This window comes from Phalacrocorax aristotelis, chromosome 6 (assembly GCF_949628215.1).
Source record: "Phalacrocorax aristotelis chromosome 6, bGulAri2.1, whole genome shotgun sequence".
Classification (NCBI taxonomy): Eukaryota; Metazoa; Chordata; class Aves; order Suliformes; family Phalacrocoracidae; genus Phalacrocorax; species Phalacrocorax aristotelis.
Genome location: NC_134281.1, coordinates 39,140,279 through 39,163,812, shown reverse-complemented (window position 1 = coordinate 39,163,812; position 23,534 = coordinate 39,140,279).

Below are 23,534 nucleotides of genomic sequence, written 5' to 3'. Positions count from 1 at the left end.
CATGCACTCACCCACTTGGAAACGCTGTTTTCTCTGAGGCTTAGATCTGGTAATCCTGAGTTAATGACCACAGTCTGTGAGATACACAGAAGCTAGATGATGAGTAGGCAGGCTTTGGTGGCTTTTCTCTTCTTTCCTTTCTCCTCAGCCCTGGAGGAGCACGCTGTCCTATGCCAGCCAGGACATGCGAATGCAGCCCTCAAGGGGTGATCTTGGATGACACCCTGCGTTCCTCCTGGTGCACGTCATCGTCCTAAGTGCTGGATCAGGAGGGAGCTTGCGCCAAGGCGCTCAGGGGTGGACTTAGGATCCACTGCTCCATGCCACCTCATGGCTCTGCAGACCTGGCCACCTGCTAATGCTAGTGTGTCAGCAACACGCAAGACACAAGTAGAGGAGCTGGGGGGAAAGAATTAGGAAACAATTCCTCTGAATGGACTACTTTAGAAGAATTATTTCAGAGAAGTTGTGGAAATCCTCATTTTTGGGGAGTCTGAAGCAGAATATTTTTCATCAAGAAATTTAAGGGGGGGGGGGCAGGGAGAAGAGAGAGGGAAGCTACTCAAGGACCGTCGTGTCACATTGAATATTTTGATGGATCAACAAAAACAGAACTGCATTTCACAAAAATGCACTTAGCATTTCCCTCCTGTCCCCTCCTGCTGCCCACCTCCTCCTGTGCGGACCAGCCTCCCTCCTCCCCCTTGTCCAGCCTTGCCAGAGAGAGGCCTGCAGGAATATCATTGGATGGACACATTTTAGTCCCCAGACAGGCGAGAACATAAAGCCTGGCTTTGAACATATTAATTAATGTGTAACTAAAGAATGAGGGCACAATCTGGAATATTTTCCTACAATGCCTATTTAAAAGCCAAACAAGCACTGAAACAGAGCATGCCATACCTATAAAAAAAAATTTAAAAAAATCACAATGATTTATGTTGAAATATTAAGAACGAAATAAGAAACTGCACTACTTGATGCAGCCAGGTCTATGCAACTCTGCCTCTGAGGTTTGTTTTCTGAGCTGCCTCCCAGGCCAGGCCAGACACCTGGATGTTTTCCAGGGTATATTTTGGTGACAGTTCCTCCCACTGGAGCCCTCCTCCCACTCACACCCGCGGGTCTCTCTCCGTCAGCCGCAACCACTCCACAGGAGCTCAAATACAGGTCCTGGCCAGGAGGGAAACAGGGAAAGCCCAGACAGCAAAACAAACTTGGTGTGATGGAGGAGAGGTTGTTCACAAGGAATTCCGCACTGCTGGGAAGAAATTCATGTGGATAGTTACATCTCTGACTCCTCAGCGTCAGGGAAGTGTTTGTGACAAAAGAAAGGGCTCCGTGTTTAAACACAGTAATAAAAACCTTCCAATGCCCTCTGCAGCGTCAGGACCAAGCACTGGCTTCCGTTCCAGGCGATATAATGAGAGGGTAAATGAGAGTTCAGCACCCACCACACGTACATCTCTTCTGCTTTTATGAGATCTGATATGTAAAAACTGTTCTCTTCTGTACCACAAAACAGAATTTATTTTAATCTCAGTTGGATCTTATCAGACATGCTGTACCTATCAGCTCTTTAACACAAAAATCAAAGAAAACACTCAAAATAAAAGGAAACTGATATAAAATGAAAAAGGAAGAGGCTATCTCTAGAAATATTATGAACTTTAAATGCACAAATATATTTCAGAACCCCCCATTTTTTAAAAAAAGTTCTTGCAGCCAGATGTCCAATTTAGAACAAAGATGATCAGCAGTAGCCGCATTGCCTACAATAAAGCCATTCCTACCTATCCTGGCCTTGAATTTAATTGACAAGTCAATATTGGCCTTTGCATTTTAATTATACTCTGAAAACTTTCTTAGTTAGGGGGCATTTCAAAATGCAGACAATCTAGGTCCTAATAAATACATTTGCCTGTGGTTTGTGAGATCCAGGCACGTACATCTGAAGCTTAAATGCCTTGTACTGGGAACTCTATGGAAAACTTGATTTTGAAAGTTAAGCTTACGAGGCACCAAATAATTGAACACTAACTAGCAAGAAAAGTAATCTTTTTTTGGGTTGTTATTTTTTTTAAGCTGTGCCACACAGGTAGCCAGGTTGTGCCTGGGCTTTACGGAGCCTGGCCAGGACAACCCAGAGTCACAGGCAGGGCAGCACGGCAGGGTGGCCAGCCCTGCCCCAGGGAGGCGAGGGGACCATCTGGCAGGGATGAACACCGAGGGCCACATCAGGGCCTGCGGAGCTGAGCTGCCACCAGCCACTCCCACCAAGGTCCTGGGAAACAAAAAATGGCCAGATTGTCCACATCTGCCAGCTTTTGTTTAAACACCCACAACACTGAGGGACATGTCCTGTGCCGGTAAACAATATTTATATATGCAAGTGACCGGTTAGGTGTATAATTGCCCCTTTATATTCATTCTCAGTTGGAGCTTTTGAGTGCTGGGCATGTTCAGAGGCTTGACACTAAAACATCCAGAGCAGTGCATTAAGGCATCAAAAGGGTAACTTAAAAGTCATTGCCATGGCTACGTGACAACTTATTTTGCAGTATAATATGTTCTATGAAATATGTATGATCCGATTTAATATATGCCATTTGTTTTTAGCATTTCATTTCTGATAATAGCCTTTTAATGATAATCATGGTCTTTTAATGATTGTAATAATTAGACTCTTATAAATCAACATGTTTTATGTTAAATATGCTGAAATTCTTTAAAAATATTTGTTTTTCCCTGCACTTTGGAAGCTGCTTTGCTCTTTTGCAGTGTCTGGAATCTGTTAAGAGCCACATTCAAAAGTCTTCCCGGAGCCTCATTTCCTTCCCCAGCTGTGAAGGGCTCCTCGTACCTATTTCTTCTTCCCTTAAGGATGTGATAAAGAGACCAAAATCAAGCATCTATTGTTTGCATCTAAAATGCCATCGATCACATTCTTCATCTTTTTATTAACCAGAAACCACTACAGGACTAAACCTTGGCAATGAACTTGTAAACAAAGGGCTCAGAATAACACCACCACCACACTTAAGATATACTGTATCCAGCCAGCTAAAGACATTGCCTGGTCTCAGGTGTCAATACAACCAATATTTCTTTATAGACTTCACTTTTTTTCTTTCAGAGCTAATATTAGACAGCTAAGTAGCTTACAACTTCACCATTCTTTGAAAAACCCACATCCTTTCAGTCTTTCTTGTTAAAAAATATTGACAGCTTTCAGTAAGGTAATACATCCAGAAGGCAAATCTCATAATTCATTTGATCTTGCAGTGTCCCATATTACACAGGAAGGTTTAATTATACATCTAACAGTTACTCACCCATTTTGACAGAGTTTCATTAGACTTTTATTAAAGACAGGGCTAGGAAAAGAGAGAATTATTTGTAATTCTTTTTACTTTTTCCTTTTTTAAAGGGAAAAGTAGCTGCTGTGGAAGTGTTTCCATATGTCTTGCCAGTGGCCACCAACACAGACCAGACAGATCTCTGTTGGTCATGCAAGAGTAAGATGAATATTTTTTATTTTTCAAATAAATAGGAGATCCACCAAAAAGTTTGAAGCGGGCTTGACTGAGACTGTGCATAGATTTGGGTCACATTCAGGGTCTAATTTCATCTGACAATAAATATACCAGCATTTGCTTGGGCTGAGGTCACTTCCTACCCACCCAGCTTCCTACCTGTTTTTGAAAGCAGGTGCCTGATTATCTTAAAGATTTCCATCCTTCTTTCAAGTTTACTTTGGCTTAGCCAAGAGATTCCAGACCTTTGGGGAAAACCTAGACAAATAGAGCTTATCACTGTTTAAATCTCATTTCCTCAGGAACCCAGTTTACAGAAAAGAATGCATAGAGTCATTTTCCTGAACCCCAGGTTCTTAAAGAAGTGCCTTCACACACCACAAAGGTTGCTGAGCTGCAACTCAGACTGTGCCTCAGCAAGCCTTGTATCAACAGGTTCAACATCTGTCTGGATTTGTGGGAAAAGCACAGGACCTTCTGGTGTGGGCTTCAACTGTGAGTGGGGCACACTGGAAACCACTTAAAAGAGGAAAAGATAAGCCACATTATCCCATTGCTTGGCTGGATGACTGCCTAAAACCCCATGTAGTGAACAACTAGCAGGAGGGATCCTACCACAGCTTGTGCTGCAGACATGGAGCAGCTGACACGCTGAGCCCATGGCAATGTGCAGACTGCACACTAAAGCTGAGGCCCTGCAGCAGCATCCCTTGGAGATGCAGATAAAACCTACATAAACTCCCACTCTCAAGCTGTTGCTTCCTATGCTGAGGCAGCAAATGTGAGGGCAGCATTGCTCCACAGCAAGCTGGGGGGCAATTAATGAGCAGTCCTTCGGTTTCCAAGGAGAGGTCTCAACATTTTCTGTAGAAAGAAACAGAGGGACTCTGAAGGGAGAAAAATTAATTTTCAAGGTCCTAGCATGAACCCCAGAATAAATGAATGTCATCAAATGACAGTTTGTCCCATGGCTTTTGTGCCTCTTTCCACTCAAGTTTTGCTTCTGTAGCCTCGTCAAAGCAGCAATTGACTGACTTACCAGCATCAGTTTCTCCTCTCTGCTGCTGCCACCACCCACTTTCAGCTGTCTTCCACTGCTCACACCCATAACTGCTTATGGCATTACAAGCTGGCACAGAAGCTGACATAAGCCCTGTCCAGGCTGGCAGGGAGCTAACCCAGCTTTAAGGACAGTTGTATTTGAAACAGACAATACTAAACCCCATCTGAAAGGTGATAGCACTCCCAATACTATATCAGGCCAGGTCTGAGATGAACATACATCATACACATCAGAGCTCAGCTGCAGCCCTGTGAAACATTGCAACACAACTGTCCAGTAACACAGTCTGACCATAAGCAACCAGCATAGTTTTAAATCCCATTACGCCAAGTAGTCCAAGCACTGGGACAGCTTTATCCGGGTGATGGCTCAACCACCAAGCAGACAGCACTGCTGGAGCAGTGTTTTCTCAGATGTTTTTTGGCAGCGTGAACACAGTGCTTCTGGAAAGGTGCAGAAGAAGAGGTAAGCTACCTGCTGCTGGCTAATGACAACGCCTGAGAAATCAGTGTCTCTCAAGAGGACAATGAGCTCTGCAGCTCTTTGTGCGTAGACGGAGGATGCAGCACTTCACATACCGCTGTGACTGGTGCAGCAGCACTTGCCTGTGCTGTGTCTCATGCCTTGTTTCCAGCCTGTGCCCCCAGCATGGCCGGATCCTGTCCTGCATACCCACAACAGTAGGATGACTGAAAGACAGAAGAAGCATCTCTGCCTGGCCTGAAAATGGCATATTTAGTAGATGTATGAAGCCATTATAACGAATCCACAGATATTTTAACATTTTCAGTGACGAAAAACCTCAATTTAAGCAATTATTATAGTAGATCCCCTCTCTATAGTAACAATGGAAAGAGAACATTATCACCACCGCTTGCGCCAACAACTTGAACAAAAACAGGTTAGAGGGGAAAGAAATAATTAGAATGAGACATGCATGCCTGACTCTGAAAGAAAGATTGTTTATGCCTAATACATTAGAGAAATTGCTCAAGAAGAGTTCAGCGAGAACCTGGCTTATCTGTCATGTACAGTACGTGCATGCTGGTTCCACAGGCTGAAGAAGCCCAACGGGTACGAACCTACTCCGGCAGCCAGCAGGAGTCCTGACAGCATGAGGGCGACATCCCCTACAGACAGGTATGCAAAATACACCTCACAGCTTTATCTTTAAGAGACTCTTGGGAAAAATAGAGATAGAGAGGAGCAAGAGCATCATCCAGCACTCCATCTGCCTCAGGAGGATTGTTCCATGCTGCTCCCTATTGTGAACAGTAATGAAAGGCAGCTTGGCTTACCAGGAGCCAGACCACGTGTCCTGCACATTCGCGCTGCCTGTGGGCACACCAAATCACTCAACACAGACTTTTTAGCACTGTAATGGACCACTCGCTTCATTCTGTTAATATGGAGGTAAGTGGGCAGGACATGCCGTAATGCTTGGGGCTCCTTCCAAGTAGGCTCATTGTTGCGTTAATGGTAAGAGTCTGAGGAGTGGCTAGGGGGAGACCCTACCATTGAGTCATGAGGTTCAGACAGGACCCCCTTGCTTTCTAAACTCCTTCTCAGAAAAGAGTCTAGGTGCAGCTAAGTCCAGTCTTAGTTTCAGACTTGGTCAACGGTTTATTTTCTAAGGGTTGTAGAAGTAACCACTCATCAGAGTATTTTTTGTTAGTAACTAATTTGCCAGATGCCCCAGCTGGTGGTGTTCAAGGAGAATGATCACGGCTAGATTAATGAATAGTACAATTTATTAAAGCAACAGATACACAGGTCCTTTGAATTACCGGTGATAAGATTGCTGGATACAATACACACAAATACTAAGAAGATGAGTAACACTGCTAGGCTACAAATGCATTAAGCAAATATGAAGCACTGGAGATTTAGAGTGAAGCTATAGAGAGGTTTCTAAGTTCTCCCGGGGAAACAGATGGTATACCCAGATGTTTTGATCTTACCCAAAGGCGTTCAAGTGTGGGTGGAAGGAGGCTCAACCCGTTGCTGGTCCCAGAAGTCAGAGTGGTACGTGACAGTATCTTCCCCAACACCCTCTTTCTCTTCACACATTTTATACTATACTTTACCTTTCAGGTGGAGCTTGAGTGACTCTAGTCATACATACCTTTATTACGATTGGTGTAGAATTTCCTCGCTTTACTTTTAAAAGCATAGACTAGAAGAAATTCAAAGTGCATGCCCAGTGAGGGGTGGTTGCACCTTAGAGACAGGTAACTTTTGGGATGGAGGTGTGTTTTAGTATTATAATGATATTATAATGAGCAAAGTCCACCAAAAGGACAGCGTGTTGTCAAAAGTATGATGGACTGATGGCCCAGGGTGGCAAATATGCAGCGTGCCAGCTCCATGGTACCTCGAGTTCCCATTTATCACAAAGCCTGGCCATGATGCCTCTACACCGCTCCACCCTCCAGACAACTCCTCTTAGAGTCAGTATGCCAAGTTTTCCTGGCATTGCTGACATCTATGGTTACTTGGGAACTTCCATGGAATGGATTCCTCACATAGTAGCTGCACGTCACCCTGACAGCTTCTTCAATGCTGTTCCTTTTCTAAAAACATAAGCTTAATTTCTAAGTCACATCCAGCAATTATTCCACAGTCATCCAGACCCCATCAGGAAGGCCTCAAACAGGGGAAAAGGCAGTTAGTGTGCATGTGTGCATAGGTATGCATACCTATATATAAGTATGTATATATAATATATTATCATAGGATCATAGAATGATTTGGGTTGGAAGCGACCTTGAAGATCATCTAGTTCCAACCCCCCTGCCACAGGCAAGGGACACCTTCCACTAGATTAGGTTGCTCAAAGCCTCATCCAACCTGATCTTTAACACCTCCAGGGATGGGGCAGCCACAGCTTCTCCGGGCAACCTGTTCCAGTACCTCACCATCCTCAGTTATGTATTTGTTTAAGTGTGCATTCATAAGTTTCACATGAGATTTCTCAAAGCACCTCCAGTCAGCAGGGAACCCTCCTACGCACCCCAAGCCATACCCAAGTGTGGATGAAGATGAAAAAAACTTAATTTCATTGGCTGGTCTTTGGTAGCATCTGTGGTACCCACATTCCATGTATACTTGAAGCCAGCATGGAAGGAACAGATGACTCAATGGCACAGTTCACTTCCACCCCGCTTCAAGTGTCTTGGTCTGAAGTTCCTGCTTTAGTAGTCTCAAATTCAGTAAGTGGATTAAAAAAAAAAAAACACACACAAAAGAAAACCAGAATTCTCTTCTTAATATGCAAAGGAGTCAAAAGCCTCTAGAACCCCAGCTGGGTTAAACACCATGACTCTTTTTATTAAAAAAAACCAACAAAACAACCCAAAAAAACCCACTATTGTAGACATTTACTGGTCTAAGTGCTAGTGAAAACTTGTAACACTGAGAAATGTCATGAAAATGTTATGATTTGTCTGGGCTGTGCTGCTCACAGAATCCCAATATTTTAGGAACAAATGTGAGTTCATGGAAATTGAATACAGAAATGCACGTTATATCACCTAAAACCACTCCCCCTTGTGCAGAGTTCATCATTTGTGTCTGCCAGGTGTTCTCCAATTCAATAATAAATACACAGAGGAAATGGCTATGGATAACAAACCAGACTCAAACGCAGGATGTCAACCCCCTGGTTCTCCTGAAGACTTGGGAAGTTACTCCGACTCCTGCACTGCAGGCACAGCCCGGCCTTCTCTAAGGGGAAACATTTATTGCTTGCAGAAGAGCCAGGATGCCCCGGGGCTTTGCTCCCCACTCATCTGCAGGGGATGACAATACTTCCCTGGTTCGCACAAGAAGTACACAGCATTCTGCAGAAACAGAGCACTGCTTTTTGTCAGAGGCTATTTTTTTTGTTTATATACTCAGTGGTGCATAGCATAGGGTTGTTGGGTTGTTTTTTTTTTAATAGGAGAAAACAAAAAAAAAGGGACTCATCTAGTTCTCTGGGTATCTGCCAAAAGCTATAAAATAAAACCAAACAATAAAGACACAAGCTGCTTCTAACTCCCCAGGCCAGGTATTAACCAGCCACAGTATATCAACCCTAACCATTGCATCCTGCCAACACAAACATTTGTCCCTGCCTTGTTTCTCCATCCTCTCAAAATCTGAGCAATCTCATATGTCCTGTGAGCACTTCTCCAGGGTCAAGGAAGGCAAAGTATTTTGGAGCAATGAGTACAGGCAGGCCTGTAATGCGCAGGAGAACAAGGTGGTTTCTCTAGTGAACAGATAGCATACGACTTTATGTAAAAGCACTGCCTGAGAAGAGGGGTGATGCACCCAGTCGGCTTCCATTGCCCTGGCAAGACAAACTCAGGCTGGGCTTGTGTTGGGACGGTGGGGAAGGACAGGGCTGAACTTACACATATGGCATTTTATCAGATGAAGGAGGTGACCTTGCTCCAAGAGCCGTGACGTCGCCTGAAAGGTCTGGCGGCAGCTTCCCATCAGCAACGTGCCAGACAACAGCAGGTGCAGCACCAGTTTGGACACCCATGCCCCGTCCAACACGAGTGACCTCTGGTATCAGCACGGGCTTATATAAAATCAAGTACAAATCTTGGTATCTAGGTAGCCTTCCTGTGGCCTCAGAAGTCAGGGTCACTAACAGGGAACAGTGTGAAGTGTGTTTTTTTGAAGGATCCTCTCATAAAAGAAGCTGACAACCCACCCACGCTGCAGGCAGCACTGACCACCCCCAAAAGCAGAATAAAAGCTCTCTTCTTTCCTTCCGAGGGGAAAAAGTCCCCAAAAGACATTAGTGCAACTGGTAGCAGAATAACGTATTTATAATAAATAAGAGTAACAGAAACAAAAGCCATGTATTAAAGAAAAAAAGTACAGTACTGAAAAGGGAAAAGGAAAGTGCTGGCAATAAACAGAAAATAAATATTGAAACTACTGCCAAGAGCAGTACAAAATAATCATTCATGTCTTTGTGCATTACCATCACTTTTCAGGGACTGTATCTAGCGAATGGAAAGCACACAAGATTTTGTTACAAAAACCCTCATTTCCACACAAGCATGAAACTACAAGGCTAGACCTCTATGGGTCCAAGTCCCGCAGCAATGCTGAGAGCTGGCCTTGCTCAGGGTTCCCCCGCGTCGGGCCAAGGAGAGCCCCTTGGCTGAGCCACAGCCTGCCATAGCATCTCCCTGCAGCAGGTAATCCACAGCGCTTGGTACAACAACCCGAGAGGTGGGATCCTTGGGTATTTTTTAAATAGCACTGCAGCACAGGCTATAGTAAAACAACAACAATAAAACCACTAAAAAGAAACGCAAAAAACCAAACCCTTACACAAAATCATATTTCTCAAGGTGCGTTTGATCTTGGGGAACTTGAATCAAACCCTTATTGTAGCATTACTTTTAAGCATAGGCTCATAGACCTTCATTTTCCTGAGGGGAAAAAGCAGCCCCACACCCCTGCCTTTCTCATTTGTGTTTCAGGCCCGAAAATACCCTACAGTCAGAAATAGAGACTTTCTTCCACTTACTGCACACTTCACTGAATTTTCTCTATTGAGCTCCTACAGCGTGCTTCCCAACAGCAATTTCTAAAAGGATTTATTAACATTAAGACCAATAGTTATCAAATATTCGGTGATTATATAAAAAATAGATACTTGTAAATAACATTGTAAAGATTATATTTTGGAATTCTGTAAGCATTTCCTTCATACTTCCTAAAGATTTTACTTTCTTTTTCTTTTTTTTTTAAATAAAGACTGAATATATGCTGCCATCTACTGGAAAGTATAACTTAAGCAAAATTTAAGTGTTTTTCCCAAAGACACTTAAGAGGGGATCAACTTTACTTCCCTACAGTTGCTCTGCTTAATTCAAAAGGACTAACTCTGTTGCTTAACATTAAGCATGTAGAAAGACTAGATTTAAAACAGTGAAATATAAGCTAAAACAATAAGCAAAGAATTACCTAATATTCCTCAATGGTTTGTTTGCCCCACATTAGGAGCAAAACTCACTGCAGAAGCTCTTACGGAATCTTCTGCAAGTTTTCACTTGTCGCTATTGAGGACAAACAGGTAAATTAATTTTTTTCCTGAGCTTTTAGTAAGTTATTAGGTGGGATTCATGCATTACAGTCTGAGCATATTCCTTACAGCCTGCTAACTCTTGAGAAAGAAAACAGAGAACAGCTTCAAAGCACTGCTAGATGCCAAGTATTAATGTTAACTGAATCTCTTCCCTGCTCAGACTGATGCTTCTCACCCTGCTCTTCAAGTCAGCAGAGGATTAGCTCTTGTCCTTCAGCATCCAACTCATCTTCCTTCATCATTGGTGCTGGTGTGCTTGGCCACACCAGCACTCTTCACCAGGCAGGGGGAGGACTGCAGCAAAAACCCCTCAGCCCAGGGAAAAGGCAGCATGCCCGCACCGAGGGGAGGGAGCCCCACTGCTCCCCATGGAGCTGGAGCAAGCCCTCAGGCTCAGAGCACCCTTTGGGCACAGCTCCAAACCCAGCCGCACATGTACCCTTCACAACACGGCAGTTCAGCTGCAGGAAACACAGTGTATTCTGGCAGCACTTGTCAGGGCTGTTGCTTACAGTACAGGGGAAAATAAACAATTATTATTTCTGCAGGTTTTGGTAGGGCATATCCAAATGTCCTTTGTCCTTTTAAAGGGAAACCTCTAACACCCTTAACTTGCATTCCTAAATTATGGTCTCTAAATCCCTGACTGGTGCCTCAGGGGACTCACACCATTATTATTATTATTAGTATTACTATTACTGTATTAATGAACCATTGAAAAACAGTTGTTTCTTCATTCTTTGTTTTAGGTTTTGTTCTTTTTTTCCAGGTTAGAAGAGGCTGTAGCTACCAATAAACAGGATACCAGGCAGAAGCAGTGACACAAATGAAAGCTGATGCACAGGAGACTCCTCACTCAGATGAAATTGCAATTGCCTGGTAACTCCTGTTACTTCTGAGACAACCGGGAGGATCTCTCAGGTATACCCAGGAGAGAGCCTGCACTCACCTCACCTACCCTACAGTGCTAGAAGGATGCCCAGACCTGGAGGACCCACTCAGCCTTTCCTGCTAAGACAATGCAGTTTTTCTGGCACCGGATAAAGGAGAGGCAAAATATTTAACTAGAACTAGAGAACATAATATGGAGGAGAGGAAAGACATGGCAATAAGGTCTAGAAGTGAACATTAAAAAAAGCATGAGGTATTATGTTAGTAAAAAGTGCTTACAGAAATAAGAGCTGTCTATAGATTCATCAGCAAATTCAATATATCTGTTAAAGAACAGCACTGGGGAAGGAATAGAATAATCTCTGTCCAATGAATTTGGGAAGGAAAGAATAGCAGATGAGGTACAAAGATAGAAAAGTATGAAGGGAAGTAAAAGAAGTCTTCCGCTTAAATATTCATTACTGGGGAAGCACAGCTAGATGATTACAGAGGTTACTCAGGTAAAAGTATCTCTGAAAAAGTTGTTTTGAAGGCATCTGGGAACACTAAGTATACAGGCCAATACGAAGGAGCACCAAAAGACCAGTAAACAGTAAAGTAATCACGATGCCCAACAGGAGAAATGTCGAGGGTCTCAGCTGTGGGGTGCGCAGTGCGAGAGCACTGAGCAGTTTAACTCAACACACAAAGAGATTAGGACCAGTAAAAAGGGAACTTCAAAGCAAGCATTTAGGAACAAATCCTCTTATGCTGAAGAAGAGCAACAGGCAGATAAACAACATGGTCTAATGAAAGCAGGGTCTTGGCAAACATTTGGCCTAACACTCTTTAAAAAGGGAATTATCTTTGCAGCATTGGACAGCTTGAACAAACTAGGCATGATTTAGCTTTAAAATATTGTTACCAGGTAACTTGATTTACTGAGAAGATGAAAACAAACTGTTGTCTGAACAATTCAAGGAAAAATACAACCAAGAAAACTGTCACAAACAAGTAACTATTAACTAGCAAAGTACAGTGATTAATTTTCTCCAAATATGGAGGGTACTGTAGAGCTTAGTCCTTATCAAGCTGTACTTTCCAGTCCCTTTGCTAGTAATGTGAAGGACAACGCAAATCTCATGTAAATCCTGCATGAGAGTGCTGCACTGGAGGAGACAGTGGGTCTGACCCAGAGGAGAAGGCAGTGCCCCCCAGCCTCCTCCCCTACTGCACTAAACTGACTGGGTCCTCCCCTCCCCACCAGACCACTGCGCTCCGTGCCCCTTTCCTCTTAGAAAGTACAGACAACACTGCTGTCACCAAACGGTGCTTCTCAGCCAAACAAACTGAAATAACATCCTGCCCTTCCTTCAGGGGAGCACTTCAGTGCCAGGTGAAAAGCAGCAAACCTCACCCTGTGTCCTGCGGGCATGTCCGTGTGCACACACATTGCTGCCCAAGCCTCCTCTCCCCAGGGGAGCAAACCCTCCCACGCCACAGGCAGCTCACGAACTGCTCCCAGCCTGGCTGCTAGTGGGAACCGCTGCAATCATCATCTCTTGTCCGCCAAGGCGTCAGCACCCGATAGTCTGTCACCACCAGGAGATCAGAGCTGATGACAAGGCCTGAAATGCCAAGGTGACCAGATGCAGGATGCACAGAGGAAAGGTTTTAGTGGCTTGTACTATCAAACTGTAGGATCAAAAAAACTGACTTAAGGTTACAACTATTTCTTTTTTACTGAAAATTAACTTTGTCTATCCTTCATGAAGCTGTACTTCAGTCACAGATAAAGCTAGCAAGTGGGATTTAATTTCCAAGTTCACATGGTTAGCAGGTCAGCCTGTGAAGTTAGAAGTAAGTAGGTAACACAAGATTCTCACCCAGCTTCATCCCTGCCCCTCCAAAAGCCACAAATTCTCCTGAGAGCTAGGCGCATTTGCTGCAGCTACCACCACTGTTTCAGATGCAGCTGAAACCTTGGTGAGACATCCTGGTCCTCCCACAGTGTGAGGTGAGTGAGATCAGGTAAAACAGCCCATTTCAGGTGAAACCACCTGCTTCCTTTCTGTCGATGAACTGCAACAGTGGTGTCTGTGGTGGAGCAGTTATTGGCACTGGCACCACATGAGCAGCACAGCAAGAGGAAGCTTTCATGGAAGACAAGAGGCTGCAATGAACCCTTTGTTCCAGAAAACACATTATAGGAAGTCCTTATACAAACCTGCACTGCTCTTACCAGCTGACTGACTCATGTTGCTCCAAAGTCCCCATCAGCCAAGCTGCTGCTTGGGTGGAGAAGTCTTATGGGCTAAAAATTCTCCCATGGCCAGCTGGCAAAGGATGCTCCTGTCTGAAGAGGAGACGTGCACCAACGGGCACTCAGAGTCTGACTGCCAGCACACCCTGATCCCAGCCCACCACCGAGGCAGAAGGGTGGGATGAAAAACAGGATGAAAACAGCATGTCCAGAGCAAAACAAAGCTCACGGTCAGACACGCGAAGACACGGGCACTTGTGGTGTCTTCATGGTGCTACCATTGCATCCCAGGGAGGTCAGGAGCTCCTGGCAGAGCTGCACCAGGGCTGGGCAGGCGCTGGTGAGGCTGCAGTGACTGTGCTGCACTGGGGAGCTGACTGCGTGCCCAGCTTGCGGCTGGATGTGCTTCGTGGAGCTGGCATGCAAAACTCCTCCATGAGCACTCAAAGCTGCTGGACCTGCACGGCCCCTGGCACAAGCTCGGCTCCCAGCGCCCCACCAGACTGACATGCCTCGCCTCCTGGCCAGCTTGCCTACACCAGAGAAATGGGGAAGGCAGCCCTACTCCTAATCTAATTTTAACGGTATTGCTTAGCTTACATTCATACACACACACACACACACACACACACACACACACACACACACATATATATATATAGTGAGACTTTCTTGGGGGTTTTCGTTTTTTGGGTTTTTTTTATTTTATAACTGGGATTAATGTATGTTTAATTTAAACATATTGCCCCGTGGGACTCATTAGCAGTTTAACAAAATGCCTTGGTAAAAATAGTCAACAGATAAAAAGACAGAATTTTAAAATATTGTATGCCTACAAAAATAATTGAGATGAATGATGAAGGGTGTCAGAGACCTTCTTGACCACATCAAACAGTGAAAGCACTCTTGGAGATGGGCTATTTAAATATTAAATAAATACCCAGAATTTCTGTAAATGCTGAACAGGAGATATGATGGAATGTTATTTTTCCTAATCTGTTCATACTGTAATTATGGACTCTATACTCCAGATAAAAAGATCATTTATCTTATACTGAGTATTTCAATTGCTTTTTCTCCAATAAATTACAGATATTACTTTCAACTGGTAACTAAGCACAGCAAAGAAGTTTCAGGCACAGCTGATATGCTTGTACAATAGTCAATATTTGTCTAACATAGGAGTTGTAGAAATTATTTTATCTCTATTTTTGTGAAAGCTTTTTCTAGCCAAATTATGTATTGCTAAAATACGAATTTATTCTACCAAGAAAGACTAATTTTAGGAGGGAAAAGGCTACTTACAGGCAATTATTCTGACCTGTATTCCTTTATTTTATAATAATAGCAAAGCATATCAGTTATTTTTCCATTATTTGATCTGGGCCTGAGAGGAGGATTTCTGTAGGTTGGCCACCAGCACACATCAGGTGTATTTCCACAGTGACACAGATACACAAATAATTTTTGCAAAATAAACCTAAAGCATAAGTAACTGTATGTATGAAAACAGGGAAACTAATCAAAGTAGAAAAATACATTAATGACAGTTAGCAGCTAGGAAAAAGTTACTGTGTCAGAAGAGGGCAGAGGGAAGGTGAAAATGCATCCCCGGGGAAGGAGCAGGGCCAAGCACTGCACATCCCCAGGCACGTGGGCTCAGCCTCTGCACGACACCTGCAAGGAGCTCTAATCAAGGGTTTGATTTATATTTTGCCACGTTAAAAATGTAGGCATTTCCTGCCATTTTTATGCAGTATTAAATATCTAGTTCTAAGAAAAAGGACAGGTAACTGCACAGATTTGCAGTACTTATTTTATCAACATAGATATTTAATGCCACACCATTCAATCTGAACTACCAGATATTTACTGTTCTGGTTGGGATTACAGAAAATCTGACCTAAATCAGACTACACTGTGGTAGGGGTTTTTTGTTCGTTTGTTTTAGCTGGGCAAATATTAACAGTGGGCCTAGTATTACAGTTCTATAATGAATGCTTTTTCATTCTGTCTATATGACAGCTCAGTTCAAATTATAAAAGTGACATGAAGTTTCAGCATTTCCATAAATATTCAGAATTTGAACACATCTCATCTGAGGCACCAGAGTGACTATGTGTCTTCCACTGGAAACACTGGTTGCTGCTTCTCATGGTACAAATATAGGAAAGCTATTCCTGGTAGGGAAACACAATTTGATAGGATTTGGGTTTAGCTTGATTATGTGGAATACTCATGCTCAGAAATAAATGCTTGTGCTTGGTTTAATTTTTATATTATGCCATAGTGCAACACTTAGTGAAGTAATACACCTGTTTAGGGTTAAATCTAGCAGTGGGAGAAGCCTGACTAAAGGAGTTTCTCCTCAGAGCTGCAACCTGCGTGCATTCAGAATCATAGCCATTGACATTTGTGACAAAAATAAGCATTTACCGATTTGCTGATTTTACAGCTAGAAAGAGACTATTATAATTATCTAGTCTGACCTTCTAGATAACATAACCAATTTTCATTCTGTGATTCCTATACAAAGCCCATAATTTCTGGCTGACTAATGCAGAGACATTCATCCACTGTGATTCAGTGACTTCAAGTGATCGACCACATCTCTAAGTGAGCTGTTCCTACAGCAAATTGCACTGGCTGTTAAATAACTGCAACTTACTTATTCTCCAGATTTGCCTATAGCATCAGCTTCCAGTCACGGAAGAAATTCTCCACAAAGGTCCTCACAGGCCAGGATCTCGTCACCTCCTCACCGTCTCCTGGACAAATGAGACAAACCCAGCTTCTCCCACTAATTCACGTCTCTCTGTAATTGATTTACCTTTTGCAACACCATTATTATTTCTTATTCCACTTAGCCTGAAGAATAAACAGCTTAAGGGGCATGAGCAGCACTCAGTTATGTTCTGTGCATCATTTATTAATTTACTATTCATCACAAGTGAAAATCAAAAGAGCACAGTTGATGGGCTTTGGTGACACAGAGGTCATAATTTGAGGAGTCAGTGGCACAGCTGTAACTTACTTCATCCTACAGAACTTTTACAAACACCACTGAAACAGAGAATGGAAATGCGTTATCTCATCTCTCACATCCAACAAACACGGAACTTCACATTTATTTTTAAGTCAATTTTCAGAGCAAATGGCAACTTGTAAAGTGCCTTTGAAAAGAATACTTAAAATGATAAAAGAGCAATTTCTGGGTATAGAGAAAAACTGTATCAGGCAATTTACTTTTACCATTCATTTTAAAAAATTAACCTTTCTGGTTCAAGATCTTATCCTAACTGAACCACGATATATTTCAAAGTACACAGTGACGTGCTTGATTCATTTGGGTTTTTTTGCACCCAAAATGGCTTAAGTTAGGAAACGCTTACGCTTAAAGTTTTGCACCACTAATTTCAATTCAGCATTCAATTTAACAATGCACTGTGCAACACATGAGCAGATTAAAGTGCTTGTGTCTAACCTAAGCAAGATATTACAAGCCAAGTACTTTTGGCAGCAGCATAGAAGAGAATAAATATTCATTATTATTTTCTGCTGTCCAAAGATAAAAAGGAAAGAGTGAGCCACCTGCTTTATTTTTGAGTGAAGCTCCAAGTCTGCAACTTTTGCTTACGGGAAGGGCAGAGTGCAAAGGATCCCTTCCCCCAGCAGCTCTGGAGAGTGGGAGCTTCCACACTGCCACGTGAAACGTGACCCATGCGCAGTACTTCTGGATCCACCCCTTTGTGCACACACTAGTATTTCACCATAGAAGCAAGTACATAACTACAGGAGCTCCTTCAGTCCCAATATCATCTTAATCTTCCAATTTATAAGAGGAGTAGGAAACATTATGTTTCTATTAGGTTTGTATTTTTTATTTTAGAAGAGCTTTTTCTTTACAATACTATAATCAAAACTTTGGTCTATTTGTGAAGCTGAATTTGATTTACCTATGAATTGGTTTATTCAACAAACAAGTACTTATTGGAAATATCCATCAAGCATACAGATGTATTTAAGTATACAAAAATAACCACCTTTTGTGCAATACACTCGCATTTATGGTATGGATTGTTAAGAGACGTACCTCTCATCCTTAAAATTTTTGACCAACTGCTAGTATTTGTTCATTTGTTCTCTATTTTCCTCAACAGTTCTTTGTCTTTATGGTATCTTCAAATCTCCTCCATCTGTCACGGCTTAACCAAGCCTGTGTTGAAGCAACACATCAAGCACTGAAGTCTTGACCTAATGAACACTCAAACAGTTTTTGTTTCTTTCTTCCAAACAACCAGGTATGCCTTTGCCTCACATTTTCAGTAATCTTGATCTTTTCGTTTGATGCCATCTCCCAGAATCTGCAGGTTCAAACTCGCTAATGACACTACGCCATGGCTGAAAGTAAAGTATCAGTAAGGAACTTCCCTTGAGACAGCACAAGTCCTTACTGTGACTGCCAAGATAAAGTCCAGCACTACTCCCACTGACCCTAAACTCTATAATGTAAGTAAAAATGAATGATTTCCTGAAAGTTTCAGAACTTCCTACAGTAGCTGCTTTTTTAAATAGATTTTTAAAAATCTGCTGGCAATGCAAAATTCACTGCATAAAATTTTATAGGTGTAGAAGATAATAATACAAATTATGTTTCTGCATGTCCATATTTGAAATGTGTTCCTTCTCTACTGGTACAATAGTTCTTCCAGTATTTCCCTTGAAATTATGCATCAGATTTCTGTGAAAATATATATTCCATCTACTATATTCATAGTTAAAATCCAATTTTCCTGTTTTTATAATCCCAATTTAAACCAGAATAAAATAGTGTCTATTTTACTTTATTTACGAGGAAAATTTTCACAGCATGACCATATACAAGACTGAATTATTTTTGCAGGGGATTCTGTTTGCAAAACAAGTGTTCCATTTCTGAGACTGTTATAAAGCCTTGGTTCTCCTTGCATGCCGTAATTAAAAGAAATACAAACAAACTACAGCACTCCAAAAGCTACAACACATCCTTCTTCTGCCTGATTTTTTGTACCTTCTACTGATAGTACTTTGGAGGTAGTGTGAATAATTAATGAAAGCTAGATTAAAAAGGATTAGCCTTTCCACACTCGGTACAACCATCCCTACTGGGATGTTCTCCTGTTCAGGGAGGGAAGCCAGAATTCAGACTGCTCTTCCTGAGTTCACTCTGCTCACTGCCAAGAGAGAACTGCCAGCACGGGAGAGGACCCCGTATTTAGCCTAAATTCATTTCCTCCTTCAACACTACGCAGATCGGAGAGGTCGAGTATCTGTGGCAAGTTCAGATTTTGTCCAGTGACAGGACACTATTTTCTGGAGTCCCAGGCTGCCGCAGTTTCACAAGCCTTTCCTGGAAGTTGCCCGCCTGCCCGTACACAGCCGGTCAAGGAGCAGCCCCGGTGAGGAACAGGCTTCATATACTGTCACTTAACGGTGGACACCAGGCAAAACCATCGGGCTCCTATGAACACAGATGCAATGCTGCAGAGAGGGAAACTGTAACTCAAATGTCTCATGCCTGTGGGGCCACCAGCAACAGGGGAACGGAGAGGTGAGGAGCCCCTCGGTCTGGGAGAAGGCGCCTGTCAGAAACTGGGCTGCAGAAAGGGTAAAGTTCAGGAAGATCATCAAGTGAAGGGCGAGCTAACATTAATACTTCAGAACTGATGTATTCACTCCTGAGTCACACACATCCCCATTAGCATAGTTTTACTGACTCGTATTTGCATTATATATCCAAGCACCTCCCTAATATCTAATGACAGTTTTATATTACCCTGTAAAGTGATGCATGACATGACACACATCAGGCATGAATATGAGGATGGGTATTAAGAAGAAGTAAACACAATTAGAAAGTCATTTTTTTGCAACTGAAAGGATAATCATTATCATCTTTTCAACATTTGTGTAACTACATCTGTATGTTTTATAAGCATCAGCACAATTGTCATATTTGTATCCAAATTTTTCCTTATCATTAACAGAACATAAAAGAATATCAAAGGCCATAATACTAAGAAACAATGAATATAATCAGCTTCACAACAAACTTTCTTTCTAGTCCACACTATAAAACCTCCCCAAGACACGAGCTGATCCACCAGAGGAGCACAAGGCCATGCCACAGCTGGAGGAGCCAGGCGTTATTGCCAGCGGAGGATGCCGGGACACCCCAACACCACCCTCTGCTCTGGTGCAGCAGGGCCTGGGGCTGCAGCAGCACTAAGAAGAGCTCACCCCTCCAGCCACCTCACGTGGACACAACAGCTGTGACAGCAGTGGCACAGGGACACACGACGTGACATCAGAACAAGTGCAGTGCAGGCGTAGGGGGCATGTCACAAGGCAGCACACACCAGGCATGGGGACATTTCTGGGGGTAACTCTCTTCCTGGTCGAGGCACAGCGTGCCAAACACCAAGGTCTGCCTTGGCAAAGCCAGGACATTTTGCAGCCACGATGCTGGCAGTGATGCCGTTCACCCCACTGGAGACATGGGGAACAGCCCATGCCACCTGCACTGCACTCCCCAAGCCAACGTGCCACTGGAAGGGTAGATAGCCAGTGCTGTGCCACATCACAGGTGAGACAGGAGCCAAGGGACCGTATCCCAGCCCCTCAGCCATGCCACAGCCTTCTCTTCCATCACCCCATCAACAAACCCCTCCTCTCACTTCACTTCTGCCATTTCCCCAAGGCCTCATGTTTTCTTCCTAGTCAAAGAGTAATTTCTTTATCCCAGGAGAGACCAAGCAGTTCCCACTGCCCTCATGCCAGCCCCCGGCCCAAGGGTGGTGGCAGCAGCTCCCAGTCTTGGCCCAGCACTGCTCCTAGCAAGCACCACCAAAGCCAAACACAACAGGAAGAGTAATTTGATCTTATTTTTCCTAATATGGACAAAAAGCAGCGATTTTGCCACGTTTTAGGTTGGAAATAGCTAACCTTCTACTAGAATTAGACCTACAAATGTCTGCTCAAATGTCAAAGTTTAAAGCTTAACCCACCCATAGATGGATTTCCATCAGCTAGGGAAGCAAGCAGTAGGACCTTGCCCACCACTTCAAGGCCAGTCATTCCCATGCACAGGCAAAGACATTACGAGAAAACCCAAGGTAACCGATGAAAACATGAAGTATCTCATTGCTGGATCATGACTGTCTGGTTTGAAAGCATTTCATATTTTACATCAAGATTAGCTGTTCTTTATAAAATACTTCCCTAACAAAGCTCTGTGCTTTCTCCCATGATAAAACTAAACCAGCACACACCTGTTTTAAGACACTGTACCTGTCTGTTACACCAACTACACTTCCACACATTTAAACAAAAGTTCTCGAAAGGCTATTTCATTCATATTAATAAATCCTCAAGACCATCATTGCTACAGGATTTAATAGAAATGAATACCTCCGTGTACTTAGCACAGCCAGTTCCACCCCTCTGCTCAGTTGCTCCTGTAACAGCTGCAAGCTGTCAGGATGTTTCTCAGTGTCTTACTCAAAAAGAGTACCAAGTTATTCCCTTCCAGAGTTCAAAGCTTCATTTAGTTACAGTAAATGTTATTTATGGAAACTCACTACACTGATTCTAGACCTATGCCAAAATGCACTGCTGCACGGAAAGAACAGTCACAGTTTTAAGCTTGAATGATTCACAACAGATAGATAGAAATTAACCCTGCGCAGCGAAGTTCTGCTGTTCGTTTGCTTCTGTCCACCCTTTACTCCAACTCCAGCTATAGAACGTATGCCACAAACAGCAGGTTAAGAGTAAGGCAACACGTATGTGAAACTTTTAAGTCACTCAATCGAATGTTCGAGCCTGACCTACTGAAGCCAGTGACCAAATTCATAATAATGGCCATACCTACTCCTCTAATACTTCATCACATACTTGTTAAAACATGCAAAATTAATCTAAGGAAAGAACAAGCAAAGTCTTAATAAAAACTTTCTTATATTAAAGTCAGGTATTTAATAATTATCAAAGATTTGGGAGAAACACTCTGTGGACTTTCTGCTCTTTTTGGAGCAGTGGAAAGCAATGTAACATACTTTCTCTGGAAAGACACCTGACAAGAAAAAAACCAAACTTTAAAGACTACTTAAGTGGTTACTTTATTGTGTCTATCACTGAACACTTGGTTCCTGGAAACGATAGCTGAATCCACCTCTTCAGTAAAGTTTACTTTTCAGGTTCCAATAATCAGCATTGTTAGTTCAAAATTAATCATAATCTCTCTCCCCATTACAATAGGAATCTTCTTTATGAAAGTCATTATGAAATTAAAATTGTAGAATATAAGCCCATTTAAAGAAGGAACACAATGATGATGTAGATAAACCACCTACAGAAAAGAGAAAGGACCAAATCCAACAATTCTACCAACCCTCTTGCTCTGAACTTCCCTTCATCTTTCTCACTTCCTTTTTCTGTCATATGGCCTACATGGTATAATTTTGTTATTTTTAAACTTAAAAAGAAAAAATCCTACTTCTGTTCTCTGAGGTGAAAATTACCATTAACTGAGAAGAGCAGGACAATACCATCGTACCGTGAAACTGTAAAGGGCAAAAGGGTGTTGGAAAGGCAGGAAAGCAGACAAGTTATATTTAAAAAGGAAGCAAACTTTTTCTTCTATTCAATAAAAGGGGATTTTCTAATGCTCTTTATACTTGATACCACTAAGAAGGTACAGCAGTTCTTATTTAGGCATTGTAAAAGATGGCGCATCTAAATACACACCTTGTGCCCAGTGGCAAGGAGCTCAGGCAATAACAACTAATACAGCAAAGTGCTATATATGCATAGACACAACCTATAGATGACTGCAATAGAGAAATGCACAAACTACCTGTGTTTCAGTTGCAGTAGCAATGGGATCATACTGCAGTAATGGTACAACAAAAATAACCCCAAAGCCACCCCCCTGCTGTAACCCCCTCCCTCCCAGCTTCCCTGTGCCTCCAGTCCCCCATCAGTACTTCAGGAACTTACTTTCAAGCACCAGGACATTTAAAGGCCAGTTAACTTATCAATTAATCAAATTCAGATTCCACATACATAAATAGAGTATTTATACCCAGAGATCTACCTCTATCTTGTATTTGTGTTGCACGTCCACATAACTGTAAGAAAGTCAATGGTGTCCTGGGATGTGTTAGGAGGAGCGTTGCCGGCAGGTCAAGGCAGGAGGTCCTTCCCCTCCACCCAGCACTGGTGGGGCCACCCCTGCAGTGCTGGGTCCAGTTCTCCAGTACAAGGGAGACATGGAGATACTGCAGAGAGTCCAGCGAAGGGTCACCAAGGTGAGGAAAGGACTGGAGCATCTCTCCTATGAGGAGAGGCTCAGAGAGCTGGGACTTCTCAGCCTGGAGCAGAGCAGGCTCAGGGGGGTCTTATCGATATGTATAAACACCTGCAGGGAGGGTGCGGAGAGGACAGAGCCAGGCTCTTCTCAGTGGTGCCCAGAGCCAGGACCAGAGGCCACGGGCACACACTGACACACAGGAGGGTCCCTCTGGACATCAGGAAACACTTTTCCACTGTGAGGGTGACTGAGTACCACCAAGGAGGTGGTGGGGTCTCCATCCTTGGAGATATTCAAAAGCCATCTGGAGACGGCTCCAGGTGCCCCTGCTTGAGCAGGGGGGTTGCACC